Genomic DNA, 21,607 nt, shown 5'->3' on the forward strand with positions numbered 1-21,607 from the left:
AATTAAATGAATATGAAATAAATAAATTTCATAAATATGAAATGGTTAAACCAATTGTTTTAAACATAGATCTAACAGATGTTTTAAAACAATACTTAGAAAATCAAAGCCATTCTCCAACATGCTTGGATCCCATGGTTGCTACATGTGCGTTGTGTTTCACTTGTGGCAACGGTTTAGTCAATGGATCCGCGACGTTTTCGTGAGTTCCAACCTTGCAAATCTCGATTTCCTTTCTTTCAACGATCTCTCGAAGTATGTGAAATCGCCGCAGTACGTGCTTGGACTTCTAGTGGCTCCTAGGCTCCTTTGCCTGGGCAATGGCTCCGCTATTGTCACAATACAAAGCCACTGGTCCTTTAATGGAGAGGACAACACCAAGTTCTTTGATGAACTTCCGAATCCAAACAGCTTCCTTGGCTGCTTCTGAGGCAGCAATGTACTCGGCTTCAGTTGTAGAATCCGCAATAGTGCTTTTCTTAGCACTTTTCCAGCTTACTGCTCCGCCGTTGAGGCAGAACACAAACCCAGACTGTGATCTAAAATCATCTCTGTCGGTTTGAAAGCTTGCGTCCGTATAGCCCTTAACAATCAACTCATTTGTACCACCATAAACCAGAAACTGATCCTTAGTCCTTTTCAGGTACTTTAGGATGTTCTTGGCAGCAGTCCAATGCGCCTCACCTGGTTCTGACTGGTACCTGCTCGTTGTACTGAGTGCGAACGAAACATCCGGCCTTGTACAAATCATAGCATACATGATGGATCCAATAGCCGAAGCGTATGGAATTCCACTCATCTTTCTACGCTCATCAGATGTTTTGGGACACTGATTCTTACTTAGATATACCCCATGTGACATGGGAAGATGGCCTTTCTTGGCTTCCATCATATTGAACCTAGCTAGAACTTTATCAATGTAAGTGCTTTGGCTTAGTCCAATCATCCTCTTAGATCTATCCCTATAGATCTTGATGCCCAATATGTACTGTGCCTCTCCTAAGTCCTTCATTGAGAAACACTTCCCGAGCCAAGTCTTTCCAGACTCCAACATAGGAATGTCGTTTCCAATAAGCAGTATGTCGTCAACATACAAGACTAGGAATGCAATTTTACTCCCACTGACCTTCTTGTATACACAAGATTCGTCCTGATTCTTGATGAAGCCAAACTTATTGACTGCTTCATCAAATCGTTTATTCCAACTCCTTGATGCATGCTTTAGTCCGTAGATGGACTTCTTAAGCTTGTATACCTTTCCTTGGTTCTTTTGATCGACAAAACCCTCCGGCTGTGTCATGAACACAGTCTCTTCAAGAACACCGTTCAAGAAGGCAGTTTTGACATCCATTTGCCATATTTCATAGTCATGAAAAGCGGCAATCGCAAGGATTATCCGAATAGACTTAAGCATCGCGACTGGAGAAAAGGTTTCATCGTAGTCAACGCCGTGAACTTGCCTGTAACCTTTTGCTACCAATCTAGCCTTGTATATGTATACAATTCCATCTTTGTCTTTCTTCAACTTGAAGACCCACTTGCATCCGATAGGTGTGAACCCATCCCGCAAATCAACCAAATCCCAGACTTGATTTTCAGACATGGAGTCTATTTCAGATTGCATGGCCTCTAACCATTTAATGGAGCTTGGGCTCGTCATAGCTTGCTTGTAAGTCAAAGGTTCATCACTATCCAATATGAGAACGTCTAAGTTTTCAGTCAAGAGGACGCCTGTCCATCTGTCCGGCTGAAAAATAGTTCTATTTGACCTACGAGGGGCAACAACGTTTTGAGGAACTACTCCCACTGGCTCTTCTAAAGACCTTGGAGGTTCATCAACTTGAACTGCTTCTAAAGAGTTCTGAGTTCGTTGTTCGTCTCGAATCTCTTCGAGGTCTATTATTCTCCCACTTATCAATTTGGAAATATGATTTCTTTCCAAAAAGACACCGTCACGAGCAAAAAATACCTTGTTGTCTGACTTGTTGTAGAAATAATACCCCATAGTTTCTTTTGGATACCCAACGAAGAAACATTTGTCAGATTTAGGTTGTAGCTTGTCCGAAATTAATCGCTTGACATATGCTTCGTAACCCCAAATCTTCAGAAAAGATAACTTTGGAAGTTTCCCAGTCCATAATTCGTATGGAGTCTTTTAAAAAGCTTTTGACGGAGCACGATTCAGTGTGAGTGTTGCAGTTTACAACGCATGTCCCCAGAACTGTAAAGGAAGTTCGGCCTGACCAATCATTGACCTGACCATATCGAGTAAGGTCCTGTTTCTCCGTTCCGACACTCCATTCCATTGAGGTGTCCCCGGAGCAGTCAATTCAGAAAGAATACCGCATTCTTTTAGATGGTCATCAAACTCGTGGCTAAGATATTCACCTCCTCGATCCGATCTTAGAGCTTTGATTTTCTTGCCATGTTGATTCTATACTTCATTTTGAAATTCTCTGAATTTCTCAAACGATTCAGACTTGTGCTTCATTAAGTAAATATAGCCATATCTACTGAAGTCGTCTGTAAACGTTATGAAATAGCTGAACTCACCTCTAGCTTTCATACTCATAGGCCCACATACGTCCGTATGTATTAGCCCTAGTAGTTTTCTTGCTCTTTCTCCCACCTTTGAGAAAGGTTGCTTTGTCATTTTGCTAAGTAAACAAGATTCGCATTGATCAATCTTCTCTAAGTCGAATGATTCTAGAATTCCTTTCCGTTGAAGTAATTCCATGAGCTTTATGTTTATATGGCCTAATCGACAATGCCACAAAAATATGAGATCCGAATCACCAGTTTTAGCCTTTTTGGTATTTATGCTATAAATGTGTTTGCTCGTATTTAGCACATAAAGATCGTTTTTTTGTTGTGCTGAACCATAAAACATTCCATTCAAAGAAAAAGAACAACTATTGTCTTTAAATTGAAAACTAAAACCTTTAGAATCCAAACTTGTAACGAAAATGATGTTTCTGGTGATACTAGGAACGTAATAACAGTTTTCTAGTTCCAAAACAAACCCACTAGGCAAAGAAATAAAATAAGATCCTACGGCTAATGCAGCAATCCGTGCTCCATTTCCCACGCGTAGATCCATCTCGCCTTTATCAAGCTTTCTACTTCTCCTTAGTCCCTGTGAATTGGAACATAAGTGTGAGCCACAACCAGTATCTAATACCCAAGAAGTAGAATTAGCAAGATTACAATGTATTACATACATACCTGAAGGAGAAGCAATGTTCCCGTTCTTCTCATCTTCCTTCTTCTTCAAGCAATCTCTCTTCCAATGTGTGAGGGGGTCGAAAAAGCACGAGGCTAATGCGTGACCTCGTCCCTCGTGGGTGTGACGCTTCTTTTTGTCAAATCAAGTGTAATTGGATTTCCTGTGAGTTTACACCCAATTGACTAGTAATATAGGAGTCCCCATTCAGTTTTTAACGACAATGAGAAAAACTGACAAAACTCGATTATCGTGACATAAAGGGAGTGCAATTATGTTTGACCACGACGGTCGTAGGTTCCCTTGTGATCCCTGGTGGTGGGGATCGCTCAACGTACACCCGCAGGGTAGAGATTGAGGGTTCGGGGGACTGTAACTACCGAGAGGAGTACTCGCTCTTCGATAACTCCAGAGGCAGGATATCCTTACTAGCTCAGCATAAATAATTGAAGGGACATGCGTTAACTATTAAACTAATCTGAGTTGATTTTAACAATATGCAACATATAGTACTAGATCGAGCGCGATTATCTGATTTAGATTGTTTTAAGGGACCTAGCATGATAATCCAATTTCCCAAAAATATCATATTTATTAGGCGTGATCGAACAATCAGATTTAGTTAGTTTAACAGTTCATAAAAGGGGGAGGAAAGCAATTAAACCATGGAAAAGGGACACATTACGACGCCCCCTTGAGAGGTGCGTCACGGTTCTCAGAAAACTAACCACTTTGACTTTGCTATTTCTCCTTTTATTTAACGAATCTCAAATTATGGGACGGGATACGTTCTGTTCGATTTATGGATCGATTGCGACAGAACGCGTGATCAGTTTTGCAGCGTGAGGCTTAGGCTTAGGGGTTCAGAGTCAATACTCAGAATAATAATTGTGTGTTGTGTCCTCTTCCCGTCGAACTTAAAGCCCTATTTATAGAAAAGAGTTCGTGAAAAGATAGAATTGTAGAACTCTAATCCACGAGGAATTAGGAAAGAACAGGTCCCAATTAATTTCAGCGCCCAGGGCTGGGCGCCGAAGATTTCGGCGCCCAGAGCCAGGCGTTGAAAATAGGATCCAGGCAATTTCAGCGCCCAGGGCTGAGCGTTGAAATTGATGTTTGGGCCGTTTCTTTGTCAGATTCGGATTCTTGGAATCCGGAGTGTATGAGACTTTAATCGAGTCTTTTAGTGCGTATTAATTTTATGATGGAATGCATCTGGGCCCCTTACGAACTCTAGGCTCGTTAGGATTTTAATTAGGAAAAATTGATATTGACAGTCCCAACTATGACCACATCACTTTTAAAGGTCTCAACTTTTGATTATTCTAGAGTGGTCTCAACTTTGAGGCATGTTTTCCCAAAATGGTCCTTTAGTTTATTAAACTGTTAATTAAGTTGATTTAAGCATATCATACTATTCCATTTACTTCATTTAAATAAAAAATATGATTATTGCACGAGAGATATGAGTCTTAATTAAGTTATTTAGCATTTAATTTTAACTAAGGGACCATTTTTGGAAAGGACTATCTATAGTTAGGACCACTATGAAATAATCAAAAGTTAAGACCTTTTAAAGTAAATCGGCCATAGTTGAGACCAATAATATCAATTTTTCCTTTTAATTAATACGTAACTCTTATTTTCGAATCGTATTAGGAATAGGATTCTCTCGCAATTTCTATCTCATTTAGGATTTATGTTGGAGTGCAACACCTAATTCTGACAGGTCTCTATCTTTTATGACTTGCCACTTTTAACAACTACCCATTACGGTAGTTACTATTTTTAGCAGGTTTCCATAAATAGCAGGTTCCTATAAATAGCAGGTTTCGGGTGAAATGAAAAGGGGAATTGAGACTCGTTATTTTATAGGAGATGCGTTGCAAGTGGAGATTTATGTTCTCATCATCGAACCTTCCCTTTCGGGAATGGGGACAAAAGTAGGTGTCTACAGTTAGCCCCCACTTTGACTGAGTCTTGGAGTAAGACGATGGTCAAAGTATTAGACGGAGTGCGTCACACAAGCCATGGTGTCCTGTTTTTTGCGAGGGTCTCACGAGCCCCCGAGTTGATAACATTTGACTGAAGGGTCATCACTTGAAGTGTCGACATATCCCTCACGTGTCATTGGGATTTGTCAACGGATAGTATAGAAACTCCCTCACTTTGTCATTGGAAGTATCTAAAGATGCGTAGAAATTCCCTCACTTTGTCATTGGGAGTAGCTACAGATGTTTTCGAAATCAAAGCTATAAAGTGTAATTGGGCCTGGCCAAGCCCAACCACGAGGTAAAAATGTTTATAAAGATTCTCATTTTCAGGGCTAGCTAAACGAGAAAACCCCCTTGTTTTTATGGGACGTAAAACGAAGGAAAATCCAGCACATCGCTCTTTTTTGGAAAAAAACGGAAAACCAATCCTTTAATTTTTTGGAAAAGGGAAAACCAGAAAAAGTTATCGCTGCAGCGACTAAGGACCTGCGCGGTTAGTGGCGCAGACCTCGCCGGCTAAAGATGGCGAGCCTGTCCGCTAAGGGTGGACGCCCCGTCCGAAAGAAGTGGACGAATCTGTTTTGAAGTTTGTTTGCTTTATTTTGAAAATAAGGACCTACGCGGCTTGTGACGTAGACCCCGCCGGCTAAAGATGGCGAGCCTGTCCGCTAAGGGTGGAAACCCCGTCCGATAGAAGTGGACGAATCTGTTTTTGAAATTTGAAAATAAGGACCTACGCGGCTTGTGACGTAGACCCCGCCGGCTAAAGATAGCGAACCTGTCCGCTAAGGGTGGACACCATAGAAGTGGACGAATCTGTTTTGAAATTTGTTTTGTGTTCATTTTTTGAAAATAAAGACCTACGTGGTTTGCGCCGTAGATCCCGCCGGCTGAAGATGGCGAGCCTGTTTCATTTTTTTTTTTTTTTTTTTTTTGAAGACTTTTTTTCGAAAGCTGAGGATCTGCGCGGCTAGTGACGCAGACCCCGCCCGCTGAAGGTGGGCGAGCCCTGTCCGCTAAGGGTGGACGCCCCTGAATTCGTCTTTTCGATTTGGAACTCGCGTGGTTCGTGGCGCGATCTTGCCCGATTGAGGTGGGCAAGTCGTGATTTCTTTTGAGAATTTCTTTTATTCATTCTTGCAAGAGCGAATTCTTTCGAGGGATGCTCAGATTTAGTTGTAACCTGAATGTGGGTTGACAACGTGCTTAGACGGACCATTGTCTTGTGGTCATCATCTTTCATGGTTTTGAGCTAGTCTTTATGGCTCAATCTTGCCACTAACTGGGTCCTTGATTAGGGGATTATGTATAAGTGTCAATGGCGACCTTTGTCTTGAGGTCGTAAACCGGTTTTATTTTTTGAGACATCCAAACACGGGACTTCGTACAGCGTAGTCTGGGAATATTGTTTTAACTTTGCATAATATATATTTTCTTTCGAGCCCCCAAGCATTCGTGCTTGACGGTCATTTCTTGTCAAAGAGGTTCCTTGGGGATACGCATTTTGTAATGTCCTTGATCGTGTTTGGGATTGTGCTTGTAAGTGTGAGCGATCTTTGTAGTGGTGTGCTACTCTTAACAAAGCCGTGAGGTGCGACTTTCAGTAAAGTAATCGGCAATTTTCAAGTCGAATGAATATGGCAGGGCCCTATAGAAGTCAGGGGCCTTTTTGGGTCTGGGATCGTTTTCGGCGCCCATGCCTGGGCGTTAAAGATTTCGGCGCCCAGCACTGGGCGCTGAAAATGATTTCTGGCGAGTTTTCTTGATGACACAGTTGGCTTCTTGTTCGTTCGTTCGTCTACTTCACTTGGAAATTCTACGTATTCTCTTCTTTTTTGTTTTTTCTTTATTTTTTGGAACGTAGAATTTTATTAGAGATTATAATTAGTTGAGTGATGATTTCTCGAAAAGCCGTAGCCTATTGGTGGACTACGGTGTTTGTCGCTTTGGGGCGATTATTTTAAAGGAACTGTTGCTCTTTAAGGTGTACAGTTATTGCAATAGCTGGGTGAGTCTATATGGCCCGAGGAACATACCTTGAGGCGTATATTTTGATCGCTCGTATATATTTTTCTTTTGAACGCGTTCGTGAATGTTCGATGTATGTGCGAACGGGCGTTCATAGAATGGCCGTTGTGTGCGGTCCATTAATCAGTTTGCTTGAATCTTTTTTGAGCAATGACTGATTTTGAATAATTTGCTTAGAGGCTTGATAGGGTTCAGGCCCATTCACGAGATGGGCTCAAACATCGTGCCCTTTCGATTGTTCAAACATTTGCTTCGAGATTTTTTTTTATTTTGCTATGGTTGTTTCTTAGCTTGGAGCCCCCAAGTATGCATGTTGGGATGCTTCCTTTTGGCGTACGATTTTTGTAGGTTCTTTCGAGAAAGATGCCTTGGGGTTCCGCTCGTGTAGGTGCGAGCTATCTCTTCCGTGGTAGGTAATATTTTGCTACCTTTAAATGTAGAAGTCGTGTGGCTTGCATTTTGGGCGATAAGTAGTCTTTGCCTCTTTTACACATGCTCTTGGTCGTGCCCGCATTAGTGCAATATGCCTTACTCTTTTTTAGACTTGTACTGTGGGACGGTTGAACTTATGGTGCGACGTAGGCTTGTGTGGCCTAACGGCGTGTCTTAGAACATTCCTCCAGGTGTTGGGATATCGTCATTATTTTTTGCATTGGAGTACTTCACCACGCTTCGTTTAGGTGTTCGAGCAAGTGTAGCACCTTCCGCGTGGGTATGCACGGCTTATTACTTCGTTCGATGGGAGGATTCATAGGTGTTTCTTTCTTATATTTATATCTGGGCAAAACTTGGCTAGCAAAAAGATTCAGCGCCCAGGCTGGGGCGTTAAAGATATCGGCGCCCAGCTCTGGGCGTTGAAAATGATTTCTGGGTATATTTTGACAGTTCTTATCCTTGATTTTTTTTTCTTTCTCTTTTGCTTTGGAACGAGGTAGACTGTGTAACGGACGCTTGTAGGGCGAGCGTTATGTGCAGTAGTTTGATCGGAGTTTTGGTGACTCGCGATTTTCAGTTATCCTTGTTAGTGGGGTGACTTTATATATTCTAAGTAGTGCTTAGAATTTGGGAGGGATTGTAGCCATTCTAAGGTTCGTTTTACACGATTAAAGGTTAGGATTGTGCCCCTATTACGTGTGCATAGCATTAGCATCGAGAATTTGCGATAAAATTGTCATTTCGAGCATTTTTAGAGTGTTTTTCTCAAGCCCTTAATTGTAGCTACGGGATTGGCTTGGTGTTATAATGCTTGGCATACGTTTTTATGCATTCATGGTGACACGGATCATGAATAGTCTGAACCAGACTCGTTTAGTGCGAGGTACGTTCGAGTAGTGATTTTGCTACTTCTCTTGTAAATGTCGTATTGTGCGACATTGCCATGGTCAAGGTAGTCACATGTTGTAGTATGCCTTGGCCAAAACCTAGGTGCCTTTTTCTTTACCCATAATCATATTTAGAAGTCTTTTTGACTCACTTGCAACATCGAGATAAACGCATACTTAAATTAAACCAACGACTCTTTATTATGTTCGAAGAAGTGTTTGAAAATTATTTGGAATCCGAGTCCTATTGTGTACAATGCGAGGTGTCCTAAGTAGGTTGACTTATAGAAGGGTTCGTACAGGATTACATGAGTGAATCAAAATACTGTTACGATTTTTGGAATGCTGTCTAAGGATTTGCTGGAAGCCAGGGTGCAGGCGTCAAGATATACTGTGCCCGTTTGGCATATGCTTTCAGGCTTTTAGGGCCATCTTTTCCAGAATATAAACCGTTTCCAAATTGACTTAGATTTACTTGGTGTATTTCCGTACAAAAGGTCAAGGTATATTTAGTTCTTTCCCTAGCTCTTTCATTTCAATTTTGAGCCCCCAGTTGCTGTTATGTCTTCCCATTAATGATGCTTTCAGATTTCGATTTTTAGATGCCCGTGTCATATGTCTGAGTAGGGTGAGCCTTGGTTAAGTGCCAAGTCCTATTGACAATGTCTAATTTTTTTCAAAGGGGATTAGAAAGCATTTGAGTTACCATGAACGGGTGCCCTGAGTTCGAAGGAACGATGGGGCGATGCCGTAGAACAATCCTCTTTATTGCAAGCTTACTGCCTTTACTACTTGTTGGCAATTATGACTGTGTCTAGTGGTGAAAGAAGGTCTTTAAGCGAACGACTATGCCTGGTGGTGAAAGAAGGTCTTTAAGTGAGTTAGTTCGCTTTAGGGAGGGTCAAGTCGAGTACTTTAGAGGTCATGGACGCTTGCGCTACCCCCATTCAATTGAGGCAAAGCGATCTTTTGAGTCTTGGCTAAGTGCCTAGGAGTGCGAGTGCTCCTTCTGGCAAGGGTACGTGCCCTTATTATTTTTCGATGTGTGCTCGTTTTGGCATCTTGATGACTTGGATTCTTCCTTTGACTTAAATTTTTCTTTTGACTTGGGTTGCAAGTAATTATATTTCAATAAGGGACTCTATTTCTTATTCTTGTTATTCTATAGGCTCTAACATTTTTGCAAATTGGTTGGACCGAATCATGGATTGCCTACGTATCCGCCTTAAATAGATTTAATTTGGAATCAGGTCTTGCGTAGTTCTTAGCCAGAAAATGGTTTCTTAGAATGCCGAATTCGATAAGTATGTTCTGAGGTGGAAACATATCATTTGAAACGGTAGAATAAGTGAAGTTTATTATTATTTTAATCTGCCGCTTTGCCGTAAGCCAAAAATTTGTTTAATATTTTTTTTCGAGTACATGTATTTTTTGGTGGTACGTATATCTGAATACGTGTTGTACCCCTCCAAGTGTTCGTTATTGTTCCGTGTATGTGCGGATAAAATGACGAGCACTTCTGGACAAATTTTAGCAAGCAGAGAGATTCAGCGCCCAGGCTGGGGCGTCAAATTTTTCGGCGCCCAGGTGTGGGCGCTGGAAATGTTTTCTGGGAGGATCTTTTTTGGTGCGCTAAATGCGTCTTTTTCTTTTTTAGACGAACTTTTAGAGGCGCTTTGCAAAGTTTGCTTTTTTATTATTTATTATTTTTTGTACTTTTCATTGGTCTTCTTTTTTTTATTCGTGACTCAAGACGGTTTGAAAGATGGGTTGAATGAGTTGGGATAATTTGTATAGGTATTAGTCAAGCATGAGGATTACATCTGCTAGGGCTCACAATTTGCAGCTTCGTGCTAGTGTCACGAGTTTACATCAACCAAGGCCGATGAGTAGCATGGGGACGGCTCAAGGGTATATCAACAGGATGTATCCACACAAGTTATATGGTCATTATGCTAATGGTGGTGTAAGAGCAGGTTTTGGAAATAATGGGTATGACGCACGTGTCAATGGCCGTACGTGGTTTGCAGTTGACAACAAGTTCAAGAACAAGAGTCGAGTTAATGGTTTCTTGGGTTATGGCGATGAGAACATGGATGGGTTAAATGAGCTGAGCAGGGACCCCAGAGCGAAGGCGTCTAAGAGCATAAGGATTGGAAAGGGTAGACATCGTAGAATCTTATGTAGTTTTTGTGGCATGATTTGGTTGACTCAATTCTTTTCTTCGTTTTACTTGTGTAAATTTTGCGCTTTGGGAGGTACGGGCTAAGTATTTCATGGCTCGTTCTTTTCGCTCTCCCTTTTCTCTTTCTCTTTAAGTATTTCATGGCTCTTTTCGCTCTCCCTTTTCTCTTTCTCTTTTTTCTTTTTGCTTGGGATTATCTCCCCAACATAAATCCTTCAATCAATTTTTTATTTATTTGGGCTAAAAGGTAGATGGTTGTGGTCTTTGAGTCACGAGGCGAGACTGAGTGGGCCTCGTCTGGTAGGCCTATAGTGGACCTTTAATTTTAGTAGGGCCTAGGGTGGACCTTTAAATCATCTTACTTTGCAAGCGTATTTAGTCGTTTCTTAAAATGTGCAAATAGCGTAGATTCGAAATCTTGTTTTTACCTTATTGAAATTTAACGAAAGAATTGCATCGAAAATAACTTTTTTTTCCTTCTTTTCAGATTCCAGTTTCTGGGATTTAATTGGAAGTTGTGATTTAGACTCGAACTTTCATTCATCTTTCTGATTATAACACGTGTATGAATACAAGGAGGTGGCCTAGACTCAAAATAATGACGTGGCGTAAGCCTATAATACTTGACCAAGCGACTCTCAGACTTAGGCTAATTGGACCATAACTTTCGTTGGTTGACACTTTAGATTTTAACCCTTGGGTGTTCATTTGTCATGCGCCATTTTGCTTAATGTTGGCAAGGTAGTTAATTGGGGAGATCGAATTTCCATTTTTACAAGGCTAGAATCATTAGTGCGGCTTCTCTCTTAGTGTGTATTGCTTTACCCCAATGGTAGTCTTATGGTATGCCGATTTGGGTATTTTCATGGTTGGTCATGTTGCATTCATGGAAAATCTTTTAGTCCGTACTTAGGAGTATTTCAAGGAGCGAGTGGCTCGAGAGGACTATGATGGTCGTGACCCAATGTGATCATAACCCTTGAGGCCATTAATTTTTCTTGCCAATGGTATTGACACCTTAGGTTCACTTTGGGGGTTGTGCGACTATGGGGGAATGATTTTCAGAATGTGACTGTTTCCATTTTGCAAATACTATAATATATTATTTTTATTGGTGAGAAAGAGTATTGAGACCGTAGATTCTTAGCAAGGGATGACAATTACATATGGGTGTTTATTGATTTAAATGTTAGGAAGGGAGACTCAATATGGTTTAACCTTTTAACTTGCAGAACGACACCAAGCATTAGGACCGATTCTATGGATAAGACAACTAAGACTTTAGGATTTAGATTGTACTTTGGCATAGCCTAGTCTAGACTCGGATTTACTTTTTATTCGAACAGTATTTTTCCTTAAAAACTTCATTTGAACATTATTTTTGAATACTTTGCCCATGTGACATTCATAATTATTAGCATGTTCGGTTTTGATGCCGAGCATTGTCGTCGTATGAGGCCTAACAACGACGCAAAGAGTTATTCTTTTTTATGAGTCGCTTTTAGAACCGAGTGCTTTCCTTACGCCCTCGCAGCAATTTTTTTTACGAACGGTTTTTTGCTAAGTGTTTTCTTTTTCGCGAGCACCGAGGCTGCTGTGCCTGACCAGAAGGCCAAACAACAACTTCAGCGCCCAGCGTGAGAAATTCTGGCGCCCAGCCTGGGGCGTTGAAAATGCGTCCCTGGCTGGTTCTCATTTTCTGTTTGCGTCTACTTTTGTTTATGCGACTTCGATTTTGCGTGCTTGCCTAATAACGTCCTTTACGCGTTGTGCAGCGTTTGTGGGATTCGTTACAGGCCATCCCGAGCGTCGCTTATTTTTGTGGCGATCGTTCGGGTTTGCGGAACACGTATTTCGGTATAACTCTTTGGAAAATTGGTTTATGAATGTTTGGGCAATTTTTAAGGTCGTTGGTTTTTCTAGGATAGTTTGTCACACACAATCATATATTTCGCTACACATAACTAACATTCCATCATGAGGCAATAATAATATGTCATGTAGTTTATGATAGGCTTCTATGGGTAGTTATTTGTGCCTGGCTTGGTACCGCTTCTATCGCAGATCCACCACATGCCCCGGTCGGGGTAGTGCTTTCAACAGACGAATTTCGTCCCAGAAGGCCAACCCGCAAGTGCAAGCTAAGGGGGCATGCAGGCGAGAGGGACCTAGTGGGCAAGCGATTGGGTTTGGGACAGGTGTACTACTAGCGAAAGTGCCGAGTGGACAACATTCGAAGCGTATGCACCCCCCGGTTGGCGATGGTATCCTTAGTCCTAACTCCCGAGATGAAACACCAAGGGAGCCAAGATTCGTTATGCGGTTCTGTCCGTTCACATTAATATGCTGATTTTCGGGTCGTCCCAACTTGATGGGGAAATAAACGTGGGGTAGGATTGTTTCACCCTTCGGCTATTTTGATTACCTACGAGCACGTGTATTTCCTTCACTATCCCCAGTGGAGTCGCCACTGTGAGGGGGTCGAAAAAGCACGAGGCTAATGCGTGACCTCGTCCCTCGTGGGTGTGACGCTTCTTTTTGTCAAATCAAGTGTAATTGGATTTCCTGTGAGTTTAGACCCAATTGACTAGTAATATAGGAGTCGCCACTTAGTTTTTAACGACAATGAGAAAAACTGACAAAACCCGGTTATCGTGACATAAAGGGAGTGCAATTATGTTTGACCACGACGGCCGTAGGTTCCCTTGTGATCCCTGGTGGTGGGGATCGCTCAACGTACACCCGCAGGGTAGAGATTGAGGGTTCGGGGGACTATAACTACCGAGAGGAGTACTCGCTCTTCGATAACTCCAGAGGCAGGATATCCTTACTATCTCAGCATAAATAATTGAAGGGACATGCGTTAACTATTAAACTAATCTGAGTTGATTTTAACAATATGCAACATATAGTACTAGATCAAGCGCGTTTATGTGATTTAGATTGTTTTAAGGGACCTAGCATGATAATCTAGTTTTCCAAAAATATCATATTTATTAGGCGTGATCGAATAATCAGATTTAGTTAGTTTAACAGTTCATAAAAGGGGGAGGAAAGCAATTAAACCATGGAAAAGGGACACATTACGACTCCCCCTTGAGAGGTGCGTCACAGTTCTCAGAAAACTAACCACTTTGAGTTTGCTATTTCTCCTTTTATTTAACGAATCTCAAATTATGGGATGGGATACGTTCTGTTCGATTTATAGATCGATTGCGACAGAACGCGTGATCAGTTTTGCAGCGTGAGGCTTAGGCTTAGGGGTTCAGAGTCAATACTCAGAATAATAATTGTGTGTTGTGTCCTCTTCACGTTGAACTTAAGGCCCTATTTATAGAAAAGAGTTCATGGAAAGATAGAATTGTAGAACTTTAATCCACGAGGAACTAGGAAAGAACACGTCCCAGGTAATTTCAGCGCCTAGAGCCAGGCGTTGAAAATAGGATCCAGGCAATTTCAGCGCCCAGGGCTGGGCGTTGAAATTGATGTTTGGGCCGTTTCTTTGTCAGATTCGGATTCTCGGAATCCAGAGTGTATGAGACTTTCATCGAGTCTTTTAGTGCATATTAATTTTATGATGGAATGCATCTGGGCCCGTTACGAATTCTAGGCTCGTTAGGATTTTAATTAATACGTAACTCTTATTTTCGAATCGTATTAGGAATAGGATTCTCTCGCAATTTCTATCTCATTTAGGATTTATGTTGGAGTGCAACACCTAATTCTGACAGGTTTCTATCTTTTATGACTTGCCACTTTTAACAACTACCCATTACGGCAGTTACTATTTTTAGCAGGTTTCCATAAATAGCAGGTTCCTATAAATAGCAGGTTTCGGGTGAAATGAAAAGGGGAATAGAGACTCGTTATTTTATAGGAGATGCGTTGTCAAGTGGAGATTTATGTTCTCATCATCAAACCTTCCCTTTCGGGAATGCCCCTTCTTCTTGCAGTAGAAGCATTCAGAGTCGGCAGGAGAACGAGTTGCCCTTTTCTGTTTACCAGAACCGGCGCCATTGGACTTGGATGAGGGCGAAGCCTTGCCCTTACCCTTCTTGCCCCTTGTTCTTGCCTGATTTATTGAAGTTCTTGCCCTTACGCACCATAAGCATATCATGCTTATTCTCTTGCTTGAGCATCTTTTCAGCGGTTTTCAGTATACCGTGAAGCTCAGTAAGAGATTTCTCCATGTTGTTCATGTTGTAATTCAACTTGAACTGATCATAGCCATTATGAAGCGAATGGAGAATGATGTCAATAGCCATTTCATTTGAGACGTCAGAATCTAGAGCTCTCATGTTCTCAAAGAGTCCAATCATTTTAAGAACATGTGGGCTCACTGGTTCTCCTTTCTTGAGCTTAGTCTCAAGGATCAACCTCTGAGTCTCGAATCTTTCGATTCTGGCTTTGTCCTGAAACATGTTTTTCAACTCCGAGATGATTTGGTAAGCATTCGAGTTAATGAACGTTTTCTGAAGTTCAGGACTCATGGATGCAAGCATCACACATTTGACATCCCTGTTGGCCTGAATCCAACGATTAAGGGCAGCTTGAGTTACCTCCGGCCCAGCCTCTTCCGGTAACTCTTCCTCAAGGACATATTCCTTTTCCTCGTGCATAAGAACTATTTGTAAGTTCCTTTGCCAGTCGAGGAAATTGTTGCCATTCAACTTCTCTTTGTCGAGAATTGAACGCAAGTTGAAAGTGTTATTGTTTGCGGCCATTTTTTATTACTACAATCGAAAAGAATTTGCAATAAATAACCATTCATACAATTCAATAACTTTGAAATAAAAGCAAAAACATGCAATCATTAAATCTATTAAAACATTTCATTCATGCAAAAGGCAAAAACATGGCCCAAAAAATGAATGAAACGATTCCAAGACCCCAAAAGTCCTAAATCCTTAAGCAGCTTTAGCATGTCTTAAGTAGTTTAAGATTTTAGGTAAGCAAAACCTATTGCTAGTAATCTCCAAATTACTCTTGGTTAATAAATTAATGCCATAATTTATCCCATTGCCACAACTTAATGCCATTGTTGTTTGAGTTGCAACCACAATCAACGTGCTCCTTTAGGACGCCTTACCACCTAAGTCAACTAAAATAGCACCTCGCTTTAGCGTAAACCTACTATCTTAGATCCCTAGATTTTTGTAAGTGTTGATTTGGAAGGCAATTTTTAAACTCAATATTACTTGGACCTAGTTGTTTCTATGTTGGTTCGATTATTTAGTGAACTTAAAACTAATCGATTCATAGGAAACAACCTGTTCATGCAAAGCATACATACATTCATACATTCACGCATAATATATATATTAAAATAGCTTTTCGGAAATTAGTTCCGAAAAACATAATATACGATACGACCTTGCATCGGAATCGTATATTGTATCGTGAATATTCGTAAGCTGGGAGAAACGAATAATCGTGTCGTACGACGGTGATTCGCTGTGTACGGTACGATAAAGAATAGCCGTAAGGCGTTCGCCGCGAATACGAGCCGCAACGGAGCTGCCGGCCCCCAAGCGCGCATGCGTGCAAGGCCCAACGAGGCAGCGAGCTCGCATGCAGCAAGCAAGCCGGCCCGCAGCACAAGTGTGCGCGCACAATGGGACATCAGCAAGCAGCGAGCAAGCAATCGAGGCCTATGACCCATCACTGCTGCTCGTGCGCTGTGGGCTTCGGCCTGCAGTGGGCTGCGCGCATGTGGCTTGCGGTGTGTGTGTCTGTGGCCGGTCAAGGCCTTTTGTCTTGGCCGGTTACACTAATATAACTCTAGGGGTATATTCCACACACTAATCAGTTTTTCCACAACCCTAAACCTAATTATGAAAGTACGTTGTTTCAGTTTTGCTCTCTGCACAAAATTGTTCTTCCCAAAAGCAAACACTCTTGAATATTGTCTAAGCTACGTTTATTAACACGGATCTGAACGTGTCGGTGAAAAAAATAGAGGAACGACTATTGGAGTTCTTTGTTCGTGTTCATTGATACTAAACTCGGGAAAACGCGCTTCAAATGTAAGTATGCTTAATATTTGCTTTTTACATGTGTCCTGGCTTTGGGGATGTTCCGCACATGTTATATGTTTAACTGTATTCCCCTACAGCTTCCTTAATTGCATATCCTTACATTATCATGCTTTCATTGCATCTCGTTTTTCCTAATGAACTCAAACCGATCCCCGATTCCCTAGATTATTCATTTACTTTTCTTTGATTTTCATAGATTCATACATACTTACATACTTTTTCAATTCGAACTAGCTTGTGAACGCATTAGATTTAAAACTAAAATATATCCATTCTCTTGAGACGATCCCTAGCTTTCCACTATAGTCAATATAGTCGGTAGATTAGGTGGTTTATAAATATTGTTTGATAGGTGGATTCCGATTCAACGACACGGAAAAAGCCTCATCAGTATGCATCCCTAACTTATCCTTAGAATACTTCGACATCAATTTCCCCAAAAAGGTTAGATAAAATATAGGGAAGGTTTTGAGAGTGGATAAGTCCACAACCCATGCTGATCGAGGTAAATTTACAAGGCTAAGCATTGAAATTGATCTCACCAAACCTTTACTCTCTAAATATTGGCTAAAAGGGAAAATTTGGACAATACAATAAAAAGGTATTCGTATGGTATGTTTCAAATGTCGTAATATGGGTCACAATGAAGAAGAATGCCTTATGTTCAAACCCTCAGAAGCTAATCATGAGGATATGGATATAATCAATGCCCAGCTTTAACACACCTCGACCAATAAAGATGTTCTACTACCCAAAAGTCCAGAAGAAAAAGAGGATCTTGGTTCTTGGATATTTGTTAAGAAACTGGTACGGAAGCACACCACGAGGTAGGACCGAGGGGGAAAAACGCCGGAAAAAGCCAAACCGGCGGAGCTACGGTGGCCGGGAAAGTAGGGTAGAATAAGGAAAGAATTGGTGGACTAGGTCAACACGTAACTGATGGAGTGATTCAAGGGATTGGATCTCGTTTTACCTTACTAGCAAACCAATCCGATATGGGAGGTGTTAATTTCGGGGTGATAATTTAGAAACTATTATTAATAAAGATTTGGGATTAATTAAAGTCAACACTACATTCACTACAGTAAATCTTTGACATGATTCCCAAAAAGGAGGAAATCAAAAAGAGTAATATCCTAGTTGGTTAAACCTAAGGCGGATCCGAACGTGCTGTGGACTTTCTACGGAGAGGCAACGTTCGGGGATCTAAAGACTTATTCTTGTTCGGTTCGGGAGCAGCTAGGGAAGGCATGCATCACATTGTACGTAACCTAAATTATGTTAATTGACTATGTGGCAATTAATTTAGATTCTAGCTTTATGGTTTTTCCGCATGAATTATATTATTGTATTATTCATAACCTAACACACATTTCCCCTATTCGAAAATTTCGGATCGGATCGGATCTGATATCCGAAATTGAACACCCCTACCTGCAACACCACGAATGGATCACCTATAACTCATAAATGGTCCCTTTGAGAAGGGCCCAATTAGACCAAATCACCTCTTTTCACACAATATAAACAGTCAAAACTCTCACATTGAGAGATAAATCAAGTAAGCAAGCAATACTTACCAAAGTGGGAATCGTTGTCCTAAAGAGATTCCTCACCTCGGAAGCCCTAGGTCGCCTGCCTAAATCTCTTGTTGCACCCCCAGCAATTACCCACAGGGTAGCCCAAGTTCTGCCTCCCAATAGCAAGGGAAAGGAAGGGAAGATGCTCGAAAGCCCACAACTGTGAATGTACACATATCCAATCAAAGCAAAAAGGTATAGCTTATGAAATTAGCACCCCTAAAAAATGAAGAGGCACATACCACAATAAGTCGCAGCACGCCGCTCATCGAGATAGGTGTCATCCTCCTCCTACTTGGGTCTTCCATCACCCTCACGGCCCGGCTCATATGCCCGATCAGGTTCGCGTTAGCTGGATCACCCCAACGGTACGAACCTAGAGTGGCCATATTGGCGAATAGGGTGATGAACCAAGGATCGAACCTCTCAGATCGGTTTGACAAAAGTGTCGAAACCAAGAAATGCAAGTACAAGACGCACCCTTGTGGACTCCCGTCTCAATTAACGCGTCTCCCACGTCTCCTGAGACCTCGGTCTTACGATAGGGCCTGAAGCATCCCCCTCGTCCCCCGGGGCGGGAGGACGATCCTCCAACATACTATTTCCGCAATAAAATAGAAATATTAAGGCATGATAACCTAACTAAACGAATAGCACCGACTATTCTAAATTCAAAGCACATCCTGCTTCAATAGAGTCAAACAATTTAGTTCCCTAAGTGTGAACATGCTACTAAGTTAGAAATAGTAGTATACCCATGTGTGCAAAATCCACCCAAACAAACTTCAAAATTAAAGATTATGCATTTTTCTATCACCCATAGACCGCATATAACACATGCAACAAGCCAGAAGCATCTAGATTGCATCCCAAGCATCAAATTCGGAATATACTTGGGGGCTAAGTCAAACAAGCCATCAATCAATGAAAAATTGAAATACTTGCGGAAAATGACATGCATAAACACTTAAACATGTCACAAACATCAAGTTTAAGAAACTAATTGCAAGAAATTAGGCAAGAATCGAAAAGCCCCAAACCAATTTAAGCATGAATTTCGTACGAAATTTTACACAAAAATAAACTGAAACTCAAGAAAATTCGAAATCACTTACATAAATGTGGTATAGGATTACATGTGAACAGTTTTGGTGAATAGATCATCAAGAACCAAGCAGAAATCAGCAAGAACTGAGAGAAAGCTTGTGAAAATGGAGAAAATGGAGAAAAGAGAGCAGCAAAATGACGAAGAATAAAATGACGAAGAATCGCGCTCAGGCAGCGGGGCAACAATTTTCTCGTGCTGCGCAGCACTGCCCAAGAATACTTTTTGCGCTCAAAAAGTAATAGTGGAAGATTCCTTGCGGGCCAGTTACAAGCCCTCACCCAACTTCCAATCAACCGTTATACTTTACAATTTCCCTCCCGCGGGAAAAGTAACGGTTTTTCAAAATTATTATTTATTCAAAAAATAGTACTGAAAATCGTGGGCCCACCAACAGGCCACGACCTCTCGAGAAGCGATCGTGATCCACTAACCGGTCATGACTCCGATCTTTTTTCAATATTTCTTATCTTCTAAAAATTAATGAATATTTTTAAAATTACTTCAAAAAAAAATCGTTTTCAAAAAAAATCGAGAGAAGGTTTTAGAAAAATAAGATTTATGTTTCCAAAAACAAGAGTTAAAACTTTCTTTCTCAAAAGGCGAGAGCAAAAAATTTCCATTTTCTAAAAAACGAGAGCCAAAGTTTTAAGCATTCTTTCTCAAAAGGCGAGAGCAAAAAATTTCCGTTTTCTAAAAAATGAGAGCGACAGTTTTCCACCTTCTTTCTCAAAAGGCGAGAGCCAAAATTTTCCGTTTTCAAAAAAACGAGAGCCAAAGTTTCCCGTCTCTTTCTCAAAAGGCAAGAGCCAAAAGTTTCCGCCTTATTTCCAAAATGGCGAGAGCCAAGTTTTCCGCTTTCTTTCTCAAAAAAGCGAAAGCGAAGTTTTCTTCTTTCTTCCTTAAAAAGAAGGACCGCCAAGTTTCCAATCTATCATAAGTCTATCAAGTTTTCGAAAATCTCTGCCTTTATCTGAATACCTCCAATGACATTGTGAGGAGGTACAAGTTCATTCAACAAAATATCCAATGACTCGTAAGGAGAAATGTTGAAATTCCTAGTGATGACCCTTAAGTCAAATGTTATCACTCAGGGGCTCGTGAGACCCTCGTATCTGAATCAATTTCCCAAAATTAGATTCACTAGACGAACTCCGTCTACCAATACTTTGATCTTCGTCTTAAACAAACTCAATAAAATTGGGGGCTAACTAGAGACGCCTACATTTGGTCTCTGCCTATAACCGATAAGTTCGATGATGAAACAAAACATCCTCTTGGAAAACGCATTCATAATCAAGCAATGAACATTCTAAGACTGACTGACTTATTACCCAAACCTAAAGTTTCTAATATAGTAACTGCTATTTTTAGTAGTTGCCTCCCTAAGTATCTGCTAAAAATAGTAAACAGTCCAAGATAGATTTGTGTCAAAAGAATTTTAGTTGCATTCCAATTAAGCTTCTAAAGAATAAAGGAATATTAATTGCACTCCTATTAATTTCCTAGAAAAGATTGAAAAGCATAAAAGAATTTTAATTGCAATCCAATTAAATTCCTAAAATCCAAAAAAATAGAAAAGGATTTAAAAGAGAGTTTTAGTTGGAAATAACTGAAAATAAGGATTGAAACTCAAAAGAGTTTTAATACGGAAAAGACCGAATTAAACTCCAAATAAAAGAGATAAAACGCATGAAAAAGAGATTTATGTGCAAGAAAACTCTTGTGCACCGGGCCAAGCGCAGCTAAACCCTTGCGCCAGTATTCATACGCAAACATTATCTCGCGTATCAGTTATAATTCAACTCAAAAATAAACTCTAAAGCACATCTGGCGCCAACACTTATGCGCGAGACATTTCTCACGCCCTGGTGTTGTGAGAAAAAGATTTGTTGCACCCACATGCTTTTCAGCGTCCCTCAAATTATGATAATTCCTATCTGTAACGGGACTTATTTCCTATAAATAGGGCCTTAATCATTCGAGTAAAGGGCACCAACATTAATTCTCATACTATCCGCAAGCTACAAGCCTAAGCCTGATCTCTAAAGCCTAAGTTCGAGTACTCAAGACCATCGGTATTCTATGTGTTCCGCTGTAATTAACTCTTGTTAAGCGGAGCTCTGCCGATA

The sequence above is a fragment of the Spinacia oleracea genome, chromosome 4 (assembly GCF_020520425.1).
Source record: "Spinacia oleracea cultivar Varoflay chromosome 4, BTI_SOV_V1, whole genome shotgun sequence".
Lineage (NCBI taxonomy): Eukaryota > Viridiplantae > Streptophyta > Magnoliopsida > Caryophyllales > Amaranthaceae > Spinacia > Spinacia oleracea.